Genomic DNA, 9,394 nt, shown 5'->3' with positions numbered 1-9,394 from the left:
TCAATCAAGTTAGTGAAACATGATTTCACATGCATAAAGCCATGTTGACTATCCCTAATCAGTCCTTGCCTTTCCAAATACATGTACATCCTGTCCCTCAGGATTCCCTCCAACAACTTGCCCACCACTGCCGTCACTGGTCTATAGTTGCCTGGTTTGTCTTTACCACCTTTCTTATAAACAGTGGCGCCATGTTAGCTAACTTCTAGTCTTCTGGCATCTCACCTGTGACTATCAATGATACAAATATCTCAGTAAGAGGCCCAGCAATCACTTCCCTAGTTTCCCATTGAGTTCTAGGGTACACCTGATGAGGTCCTGGGGATTTATCCACTTTTATGTGTTTCAAGACATCCAGCATTTCCTTCTCTGTAATATGGACATTTTTCAAGATGTCACCATCTATTTCCCTACATTCTATATCTTGCATGTCCTTTTCCATAGTAAATACTTATGCAAAATACTCGTTTAGTATCTCCCCCATCTCCTGCGTGTCAGGTCATCAGGTGAGCTTATTGTTGTCATTATGCTGCCACGTCTTGGTTTAATATCTCATCTGAGGTATCTCACTTTTGATTACCCTGTATTAAGTTACAACTAATAACCTCCAATTCCTACAATGGAACTTGAGTCATTTGACTCATTGGGAAAAATACTGTTGGCTGAATCAAGCTAATAATGCAGCTGTAACTTTCAAATGCAAACTTAAATAAAACAATGAACTACCAATGTGAAAGTCTGAAACAGAGATGAAGTGCTGGAGGGGCTCGGTAAGTTTGGTGGTGTTTGTGGAGCAAGGATCAGAATTAATGTTTGAAGTCCAATGATCCTTTGTCAGAACCATTCTAAAGAAGTCATACCAGGCTGGGAGCGCTAACTCTGTACCTGTCTTCGCAGGCGCTGCCGGACCTGCTGAGTTTCTCCAGCACTTTCTGTTTTTGTTTCAGCACACAAATATCACTTGGCCTCATCATTTCCATGGTTGTAGAGTTTAGCCAGACTGCTGTTTGGCTGAATCCTCAATGTGGGGCCCAGCAGGTCCGTGTCCTTCACATGTTACAACACACACCCTCCTAAAGGGAAGTTGCATTCATTAGAAGGAAGCTGATGCTGATTGCCTTTTGTGGAAGTGGTTGAGAATAGAAGTAAAGGAACAGGCTTGAGAGTGAATTTGCAAGGTTTTTTTTGTTTATTCACTGTTGGGACGTAGACCTCGCTGGCTGGGCCTAGTTGCTGTTGAGAAGATGGTGGTGAGCTGGTCCCATGCCTCAGTGCCCAAAGCTAGATTTGAAATGCCTTCAACCTTAGTTGGTTCCACTTTGCAGACAGGCAGAACATGTCTATGTACTCAAGTGGGAAGACTTCCATCACACTTCTGACTTGTGCTTTATTGTTTTTGGATACAGTATAGCAGACCTTAGCCCAGAAAGAAAGAAGCAACGTTCCTGTTAGGAGTGGCAGGACATCCATTAGTAACATTTCAAGAAAAGAAAGGAAGCATGTGGCAGCAAAATCAACTTCCTGAGTTATCCCAAAAACTGGCAGGAGTATTACAATAATTTCCGTGGTCTTGAGCAGGTAGTCAAGATCAGCAAATATGTTTAAATGACATCTCTCAACCCATTACTTCATCATTTCCTGTTGCTCAAACACCTACTCCCCCATCAGTAATATCACTCTGACCAAAAGACCATAATAAAGGAACAGGAATGGGCCTTTCTGCCCCTTGGGCCTATTCTGCCATTCAATGGGATCATATATGATCTAATATTCCACAAGTCCACTTTCCTGTCCTTTCCCTATAACCTTGGATTCAAGAAAATTCAGATGCACCACCCCACTCTTGACTGAACGTCAGTGAATCCTTGTTACTTCAACATGTTTATAGAATCATGAGAGATATAGAAAGGGTTAATAGTAGGTGTATTTCCATAGGATAGGTTATTTCAAAAGAAGAGGGCATATTTTTAAGGTGAGAGAAAAGAGATTAAAGAAAGACATGAGGGGGAATGTTTTTACACAGAGGATGGTTTACGTGTGGAACGAACTTCCTGAAGAAGTGATGGATGCGGGCACAGTTACAATGTGTAAAAGACATTTGGATAAGTACATGAATAGGAAAAGTTTGGAGGGATATGGGCCAGAGTAGGCAGGTAGGATTAGTTTAGTTTGAGATTATGTTTGGCATGGACTGGTTGGATCGAGAGGTCTGTTTCTGTGCTGTATGACTCTTCCGACTCTAAAGGAAAGGGTCTAGGTCAGTGGGGGAATGCCATCATTCTCTATCTTTCCACTCATGGAAGAAGAGGCTCTGGTATTGGTATCAATCATGGTAGCTGCTCCATTGCAGATTGAGAATCAGGGGAATAAGCACAGGAGCATGAATACTCTCACAGTTTGGTACAAAGGTGCCTTGGATTTGCACGAGGATAATGCTGCTGTTACCTCCACTGCACATGCATCAATCTGAACACTTGAAAGTACATGTTGGAAGGGTGAAACCTTTTGACCTTCCTATTCTGTCATTCAAGTCAAGAACACAATCAAAAGCTCCTGTCTCCATCAGATAATCACCACTGCTGAGAAGGGGGAAGAGATCTCAGTTATATCATTCCCCTCCATACCCTTCACTAGTATGGACTTTCCCTCTCAGTTGAGTAACCACTTGAGCTCAGATTCATGGTTACAACCTTGTGAGAATGTTGCAGTTGCAGCCAGATAGCCAATAGCAATACCACTGATGGCCCAAGGAGAATGATAGACCATGCCCATGTTGAATCCTAGGCTGACAATGTGCCTCTGGAGTGCAGTAAGGTGGTAGATGTTGGATATACATGTGAGTTGCACAAAAATATGGCAGATTCCAGAGGGTATCCATGCACTGATTTGAATATTGGAGGCATCTGTACAGATCATCAAGATCAGGAGCCTACCCTGTCTTCAGATGCCAACAAAAAGGGAGTTGAAAGAACATTAAAAAGAGCACCAGATTCACTTAAGCTTCTCAGATTAATACATTACTGAGGAGTTACACTTTGTGTTCATTATTATTTCCAACATTTCTATTCATTACTGGCAGATCTCTGAAGTAAATAAGTTTATTGACTCACCACAAGGGCTTTCTGGGAGGCAGCATAGCATTTTTGGTCATTGCATTGCCCATGCCAAAAACTGAGGTGTCAAGTGGGAAAAGTGAAGGGGGACAATTAATTGATTGGAAGAATGAGGCAGGAAAAGCCATATGAAACATGTGTGTATGAGCACTTTCTTTGCTTCCACAATGCTGATGTCATTGCAACTTTCCATCAGTTCCTGGTGCTCTTCACAATGCAGCCTCTGGTCATCAGCTTCCTTCACATCCTCCATATCAGTTGTGCTGCGCTGTTGGTCAGGTCCTCTCCACTCTGTTGTGCCAAGTTGTGCAGAGTACAACAGGACTCATTGATCTAGGAGATATTTGCTGTTGTCAATGAAGGACACCGTTGGATTAATCCAGGTGCCTGAATCTTAGCTTCATGAGACTTATTATCTGTGAGTTATTAGTTCAGGTTGCCACATGTAAGGTGTTGTATTTTTTCTCTGTTTTCATCCTTTAGTCCCCAGGTGAAGTCAGTAGACATGTCCTTGGACTTGACTGGATTTATCATTCGATTTGATTTATTATTGTCACCTGTTCCGAGATACAGTGAAAAGTTTTGTTTCATGTGCTATGCAGGCAAATCATACCTTAGATAAATACATCAGGTAATAGAACAGAATGCAGAATTTAGTGTTACAGCTACAGAGAAAGTGTAGAGAAAGATCAACTTTAATATATAAGAGGTCCATTCAAAAATCTGATAATAGCAGGTAAGAAGCTGTTATTGGATCTGTTAGTATGTGTTTTCAAACTTTTGTATTTTCTGTATGGCAGCTGAAAGCATAGACAAAGTCAATAGAAGGAAAGCTAGTTTTTGTGATGGGCTGGGCTGCATTCACAACTCTCTGCAATGTCTTGCTGTCTTGGGCAGAGCAGTGGCCATAACAAGCTATAATGCATCCACAACATCCACCTTCACTCTCAGTGGCAGCAGTATGTACTATCTACAAGATACACTGCAGAAATTCACAAAGATCCTCAGAAAACACCTTCCAAACCTATGACTACTTCCATCTAGGAAGACAAGGGCAACACCACCACCTGCAAGTTCCTTCCAAGCCACTCACCATTCTGACTCGGAAATATATCACAATTCCTTTGCTGTGAATATGTTAAAATCCTCTAATTCCCTTCCTAAGAGATTGTGAGTCAACCTACAGCATGTAGACTGCATATTCAGGAAGGCAACTCTCACCACCTTTTCAAGGGCAATTGCGAACAGCCAATAAATGCTGGCCAGCCAGCAATGCCTCTGACCTACAGCTGAACGAAACAGAAGGGTACCTGCTTTATATAGGAGGGAGCTTATAGTCCCTATTGCTGTCTTCTTCCATATCGCCAACCCGAAACTGCCTGTGAAGGTGATCATAAGACGTGTTTGAGGCAGATGCCTGTGACTATAGCTTCCTTATTCTCCTGTCCTCCTCCTCAATATGGAACCTACCTCCTAACCACACAATGTCAATGCCTGGTGGACACTCTCAGTCTTGACCTCTCTCACAGACACTTCTTTCACCCCTCTAGTTACGACCAGCCCCTTTCAGTTTCTTTTATTATATCAAAGTGACAGTAGCTAAATAACAGTCTGGCAGAGGAAACTCCTCTCAAAACTTGATGGATTCCAAATTCATGGTCTGAACCTGCTGCTTCTTTGCAGCCTCCACTGACATGCTGCATGTCTTTTGTGCTTTGTAAAAATTGAGACCAATACATAAATCACAGATTATTGGCACTTTGTGTGTCAAATGTGTGTGCAGATCTGACAAAAATAATTAAGTCACAATGCTGTCTATACCTAGTAGAATATGGAACTGACCCTTATCCAATTTTTCTGCATGGAATATTACATTCTACAGCATCCCTCCCCACCCTCCATCTCCCCCCCCAACAGTACCTCCAAGGCCCTCCTCATTGGGCCTCTAGAATCCAGTCCATGTGTCCATAATCAATAGACCAGATTAATGTGATTCAGTTTTGTTAATTAACAAATATAGTGTCACTAAGAAAGACAAAATACTGCATTTGTTCAAAGTAAATTCAGTCACACAGAAATACAAAATTCTACTAATGAATCCAGGAGGTCAAACATAATTCCTTCTGTCATTCACATTGTGATAAATGGATGCTTCAATGTCATTGTGAGAAAGCTGTCAGGCTTCTGTGAATAGCATTTAATTCTGCGAAGACTTCCATAAAAACTGTAGTAAAATGCACAAAGACTAGCATTTCAATGTGTGTAAGTCTGAATCGAATTGAATGAGAATTTCATTGAAGGTTATTCATTATTTTGTTGACTGGATTAATCCATCAAAGATTTCTTTTGTTCTTTCTGTTAAAAAAACAAACTTTTATTGCCAAATAAGTTTATAACAACATGTAAGCCAATTCTAGAACTCAGAAACAGCAGATTTTATAGAATCAGCTAATCATCAGGATTTCTTATCAAGATCCAACACAAAGACTTCTTTGAAGCATTTTCTTTCTCCAAAACTCAGTCTGTCCAGCTGAGTTCAGTGTTACTGTAAATTCAGAATGTAAAAATGCTCCGCAACATTTCGCTTCCCAATCTCCCTCTCCCATTCTGCAGTCGGGCCATCTTTACACATGCACACACTGCCCACTTAAAAACATTTTTAAAAAAAGGGAGTGCAGGGGTGGTACTGTGGCTCAGTGGTTAACACTACTGCCTCACAGCACCGGGGATGCTGGTTCAATTCCTAGCTTTGTCTGTGTGGAGTTTGCACATTCTCTCTGTGTCTGCGTGGGTTTCTTTCAGGTGTTCAGGTTTCCTCCCACAGTCCAAAGGTGCCCAGGTCAATTGAAATATAGAGGAATAAGTCTAGGTGGGTTACTCTTTGGAGGGTCGGTGTGGACGTGTTGGACCAATTGGCCTGTTTCCACATTGTAGGGATTCTATGATAATTTTCTCTCTGAGACCATCATATGTTTGATCTATGTTTAATGCCGTTATACATCTATCAAAATTACTTCATTTGATCCTTTCAAACTCAATTTATGTTAGACCAGAGTCCCTCCTGAAACATCTGTGGGCTTCTGGCACAAGCTAATTTGCACTTAAGATGGCTTTCTTCACCTCCTCATACTTCCCAGATACCTCCTCTGATAGTGATGCTCGACCTACCAGCTTTGTTTGGATCAACAAAACTCACATAGTCACTGGCAACTTCATTTGTTTAGCCACTTTCTCAAATGAAATGAAAAAGGCTCCTACATATTTCTCATCACATTTAGGCAATGCTTGGATATATTTAAACAAATCCGCACCAGGTCTTTGGCTACAATGAGTTTGCTCATCCTCATTATCTTCCTCACTAAGCCTACCTACTACCTTCACCTCCATCCTTTTACGTTGATTTTCCTGTCTAGTTGCCAACTTCTGAAGTTCAAACCCTCTCTCCTTCTTCCTTTCTCTCTCTTTTTTCATTCATATCTCTCTTTTTCCTTTTCTTCTGCTAAGGCCTTCCTCTCCTTTCCTTTTTATTGTGCCAAAGCGATTCTTTCCTTTTCTTTTTGTTCTGCTAGGGCAAATCCTTTCTTTTCTCATTCCTCTGCTTTTAACTGATATTCGAACTGTTTCAGTTCCTTTTCATGTTCAAGGTGCTTCATCAGCAATTGAATTCTAGCCATTTCCAAATATTCTAATGGCATTTCCAACAAATATAAATGTCAAGCTATTGCTGTAATTATCTGTCCTTTTCTCACAGGCGAAGGGAACCCCAACTCCAGCATGTCTGCCAATTCCAATAGCTGTGCTTTCCTCATTTTTTGCAAAACCCCCAAAGTCACTTCTTCCACTCCCAGAAAACTCTTAGTGACTGAAAGAGCCTTTACTATCCAAAGTGAATTAAACCTACCAAATTCAATACCCTGATCAAATTTGAGTCCAGCAACGCGAAACCCAAAGTGGAATTATAGAATCAATCCCGACAAAACCTCCCAAACTGTTATGGACCAGGCCAGATCCCCTCAAATTATTTAAGAAGGTAGCCTAGACCCCAACATTTTCTTGTTTTAAAGACAGGTGTGAAGTCGATATTCCAGGTATTACGTAGCCGGTCAAACCAGTCGCCTTTAATCAAAACAGAATTTATTTAATCATTACAGTTTTAGATTAGATTCCCTACAGTATGGAAACAGGCCCTTTGGCCCAACAAGTCCACACCAACCCTCCAAAGAGTAACCCACCCAAACCCATTCCCCAACCCTACAATTATCCCTGACGAATGCACCCAACGCTATGGACAAGTTAGCATGGCCAATTCACCTATCCTGCACACCTTCGTGGACTGTGGGAGTAAAGCCGGAGTGCCCAGAGGAAACCCATGCAGACACAGGGAGAATATGCTAACTCCACACAGACAGTCGCCTGAGGCTGGAATCAAACACGGGTCCCTGGTGCTGTGAGGCAGCAGTGCTAACCACTGAGCTACCGTCCCGGCCTGTTGCAACATGAAAAAAAGAAAACAGAATTTAGAATAACAACTAATGGAAAATGTAACTGATCCAATACAGCAATTATTACTAATTAATTGTTCCAGTATATCAACATCCCATAAACACACTCCTTGACAAAAAGGTTAATTCAAACACATATCCTTAAAGACAGGAAGGAACAACATCCAAAGGGAGATTTCAGAAGAAAGTCAGAGTTCTTTATTGAAGCTTGCAACTCCCCTGGACTCACACATCTTGTGACTGCAACAGCTACCACCAACTAGAAAAAACCTGAACTGGGAGAACTTGACCACTCCCCTTCCATTATTAAACTAGACCCCTCAGCACCTCTGCATTTACGACCTCTCTTCAAAAAAAACAAGGACAAAATAACCTTTTAAAGTGACAGCATTGTAACATGGATTACCCACCAAACACAGATCTTGGTTCGTGGTATTTCTCAGAAGCCAGTTTCAGTGTGAGTTTGTGGTATTAAATAGAAGCTTAATAAAGGTGTAACATATTAAGTGTAACTGTATCCAAATTGTTGTGTTCCAGTGATATCTAAACCAGACCTTTCAACCCAGAGAAGGTTTTTTTTAACACCTCTCGTTTATGGTTCATGTAAAACAAAATTGCACAGAGAAATGGGAGATCTAATGTGCCCAATGTTAAAATGAATTCAGACTTTCTTTGTAATGTCACAGCAAAACATTTATCAAAAAAATGATTGACAAACTACAAGGAAGAATTAGACATTTTTCATATTAGTTTGAATTCTATAAACATCAGAATAATAAAGGATATTTTGCAATAAGCATACAGTTATTTTCACCAAGTTATTCACGTTAAGCAGAGTCAGTATGTTTCTAAGTCATTTTCATACACTCTACAACATTTTCCACAAACAATATTTTATATTCCACTCTGAAAAAGTGCAAAAATAAATTTGAGACTACTTAAAATATAATTATAAAATCAAATTGCTCTATGTAAAATGCAATACAACAGAAGTAATAATTACAAGATGTCAAAAGATATTCAAGCATACCCAGTATTTTTCTTCATTTGATGTTTTTTGAAATTCTGTTCTTCCTTCTCCTATTTTCTTGTCTTAGGCTACATCCACTGAAGGCAGTGGGATATCGTTTCAAATTCAACAGCAACTTTTTAATCCTCATTCAAGGGCTATTCTTTCTGTGCGAGCATGGATGATGAGTATCATATCTGAAAATGTGTTGCTGGAACAGCGCAGCAGGTCAGGCAGCATCCAGGGAACAGGAGAACTGACGTTTCGGGCATAAGCCCTTCTTCAGGAATGAGGAAAGTGTGTCCAGGAGGCTAAGATAAAAGGTAGGGAGGAGGGACTTGGGGGAGGGGCGTTGGAAATGCGATAGGTGAAAAGAGGTCAAGGTGAGGGTGATAGGTCAGACTGGGGTGGGAACCCTCCAACCACAAGGGATGAACTCAGATTTCACCAGTTTCCTCATTTCCCCTCCCCCCAGCCTGTCTCAGTCAAATCCATCAAATTCAGCACCGCCTTCCTAACCTGCAATCTTCTTCCCCACCTCTCTGCCCCCACCCCAGTCTGGCCTATCACCCTCACCTTGACCTCTTTCCACCTATCACATTTCCGACGCCCCTCCCCCAAGTCCCACCTCCCTACCTTTTATCTTAGCCTGCTGGACAAACCTTCCTCATTCCTGAAGAAGGGCTTATGCCCGAAACGTAGATTCTCCTATTCCCTGGATGCTGCCTGACCTGCTGCGCTTTTCCAGCAACACATTTTCAGCTCCTTCT

This window comes from Chiloscyllium plagiosum, chromosome 2, assembly GCF_004010195.1.
Source record: "Chiloscyllium plagiosum isolate BGI_BamShark_2017 chromosome 2, ASM401019v2, whole genome shotgun sequence".
Taxonomy (NCBI): domain Eukaryota; kingdom Metazoa; phylum Chordata; class Chondrichthyes; order Orectolobiformes; family Hemiscylliidae; genus Chiloscyllium; species Chiloscyllium plagiosum.
This window is presented reverse-complemented; position numbering follows the sequence as displayed.